Raw genomic sequence first — 3,465 nt, 5'->3', positions numbered from 1 at the left:
GCTTGCCTTTGGTTTGTTACTTCTGAGTCTTGTTTGTGTGTATATGTATATATGGTTGGTGTAATAATAAATGGGCCTGTGGGAAGGTCTCCCAGCAACCTGCAGATGGTAATGTGTTTCCCCTGGGCTCTGGCCAGTTTTCCTCACCACATTCCTGGCTACTGTTGTGTAAGTGAAAGATTTTTGAGTATGGCGTAAAACACCAATGAAATAAATGAATTGAAAAATCGATGGGTCCATGGGAAGGTTTTCCTCCCACCATAATCCTAAAACTCCAATGAAAGAAATAAATAAATAGACGGGCTACATAGTCTACATGTAGCAATGTCACCTTCTTGGATCTAGCTTCAGAGGATAAGTTGGTTTTTACATCATGAAGTTGACTGCTTCGGTAGCCGAACAGTTAGAGCGTCCGCCTCGAAGTTCCGAGACCCCACGATCAAACCCGGGTCAGGTCATACCAAAGACTAAAAATGGTACTTGCTGCTGCCTCGATTGGCACTCTGCACTGAATGGTTAGAGTAAAGAAACATGAGTGGTTGGGCTGATGTCAATATAATGTGACATGTGGGGTGTCATGTCTGGTGTCTTCGGCTTCAGTGGCAGCACTTTGGCAGCATGGACTCGCCCTGTCAGAAGAAGACAATATAAGTACATGTACACACACCTGTCCCCTTTTCGTCTTATGACTGAAAAACTGTACAACATGAAACATACATCATGAAATTCTTTAGGAACTTGGTGTGTCCTTCAACAAACATGACTCCTTTGGTTCAAGTGATAACATCTCAAGTGTAACCTTAAAAACACCAAGGAAGTACATGTACTACTGTAACATGACCATAAGGTAACAGGGAATGACAATGCTAACACTGAGGTAAAGACAGTACCCTTGGAGCAATGGGTGCTAGTATCCATAGCAACATTTTGGGTGCAATACTATATGTACAAGTACCAGTGAACTTGACCCCTTCAGTGCATTGTGTGGATTAATAATCACCGCTGCAGTATCCCTGCCTACGACGGATGAAAATTGTAGGCTTCCTCGGCTTTTCACCATTCCTTTCAGTTTATTTTGATTAGTGTTTTACGCTGATCCATGAGGACTTCCCTTTAGTCACATGTACTTCCGATAATTTCACTTGTACAACGGCTCAGGTTCATTTTATTTACTTATCTTACTTTATATTTCACTTAGCGGCGGTAAGTTTTAAGGGTGAAGAAAACTGGGGTGCCAGGTGTAAAGCACTGACCCTTGGCAAGTTGTGAACTTTCCCAATGTCATGTACAGTGGGTCATTGACGTTAGTAAACAAAATGCTTCAGGGTTAAAATACGACTCTTTATCAAATACTTGTACGAATATGATGCATGCATTGATATTAAAGCTTTTACACTATGAGGCAATTAACAAAATGCACAGAACATTTATACATGAAGGCTGACAAACCAGATTTTGATACATTTAGACAACAGGCAAAAAATTCATACACAAAAATATATATATATTAATAACTACTTTTCTTAGGCAGTGGACCGCAGCCATAGGTCTACTCGACCTCTGTTGAAATACGTGCACGTCTGGCATACGGTGACGTAAACATAGCTATTTAAAATAACCCTGGCCGACCAATGAGAAACGATCGTACTATCCCTTGGCGGGAAGTTGTAAACAGTAAATGACAATTGACATGTGCAAACATTGATAGCCTACTACAATGATGCGATTCGATGTCGACGACAAAAAAAAAAAAAAAATGGAAATATTCCGTCGATTTCAAGGCATACTGTAAAATCTGTTTAACGCAACTAGTATCAACCCTGAACAATCGTGTTGTAGAAGCCCAGAGTTAGGATTTGACGATGGAAAGCAAGATCTCGAAAGGAGCTATGCTATAGAGGCTTTCCATTTCGCCTTCCCGAGCCTGGCGTTGTTGTTGCGAAAGGAGAGGATATTTCTTCAGGCCATGTTCTGTGTCATTTCTATAATTGGGACAGGCTGTGTGGAAAGAGGAAACCTGCAGGCGAGAAAGGAAGATTATTTGCAAAGACATCAAAGAGTAAAGGGAAACACGCAAGCAGAGAGTGGCTCGAATGGGCGTCGATCGGCAGTACATCCCCCGGTATGTTTGTTTGTTGACGGAATTACACACTACACACAGTAGATGGCAGAGTGGCATCAGAAAAGTTTAATATGCCACGTATGTATCTTGTATCAGTAAGAAGTTAATCTTGATTTATTGTAAATTGTTCAGTCATGGAATATCGCATGCTGAACATACATCTATACACAATTGTCCAGAACAAAACGCAAGAGTTCCTTTAACGTGAAAGCAATGCATTGACACAACTACATGTACGTACAGATGTGATTTCTTTTCTTATGTGGTAATCCAACTGCTACCAGACTAAGTAAAACCATTTCATCTCAAGATCAGATGTATGTGTCACTGTTTATAATATTTAACATTCTCATCTTGTTATTTATTTTTTTGATTGGTGTTTTACGCAGCTCATCTTGTTTACGCAGATATTTAATTTAAGGCCGTGTGTGGAAATATATAATTCCTCACATTACATCACACTGGGAAGTCGTCATAAAGAGATTTTCTGTCTGCAGCTTTCGTTGCAGCCTTTACTCCCTGCATATATGGGTGGACATTAAACGTGGTGTACATTCCCCTTCTCGCAGTGTATGTGGGACCTTGGTGCCAATTTATGGGAGTCAACATTGCTCGTATGACCTGTTATGTGGTCTGTTGTTGTTCATTTGTCTTAATATACAATCTATACGCTATGCATGTCAGTGTGTCATACATGGGAAAGTTCATCAGCAACTTGCCAAAGGTCAGTGGTTTACATCAGCCAATCCAGTTTCCTCTACCCATAAAAAAATTCTTGACTGGTGTTCAACAGCAATCAAATAAATAAACCTGGTACACTCTATGTAAATCAATTGTACAGGTGTATAATACCGCATGGCTTTGCCATTTCTCTTTTACGTTTTTATGGAGTTCCTTGTTCATTTCAGCTACAGGTTCAGGTAGGACACTTAAAACAGTAACCAGTACAATTAAGTTAGGAAATAACTGATGGCTGAGTGAAACCCTTTCTGCAATATACACTTTTTCATTGAGGAAAGACAAGCATACCCTTACCCTACCCGGTTACCAACGGTTTCTACATGTATCTTATTTTTAATAGCAAGATACAGGGCATGGCTTTGTGTTCAGGTGGTGAACTCCTAATTGCTGGCACATGATGTGCAGGTTCAGTGCAGGCTGTAGGGAATTTACAGGTTCCCTTGCTTTCATTGTGACAATCCGCGGTACTCCAAAGGTTATTCATCCATTTCACATTTAAGGAGGACCACCTCTCTTCCACCAATTTGGAATGCAAGTCTGAAAGTAAGCTAGCAACTTGCCCAAGGACAGTGGTTTTGTCTTTGGATTTCTCAAACCATAAT

Source organism: Liolophura sinensis, chromosome 8 (genome assembly GCF_032854445.1).
Source record: "Liolophura sinensis isolate JHLJ2023 chromosome 8, CUHK_Ljap_v2, whole genome shotgun sequence".
Lineage (NCBI taxonomy): Eukaryota > Metazoa > Mollusca > Polyplacophora > Chitonida > Chitonidae > Liolophura > Liolophura sinensis.
The sequence above is the reverse complement of the archived record's forward strand: the minus strand, read 5'-3'. Positions refer to the sequence as shown.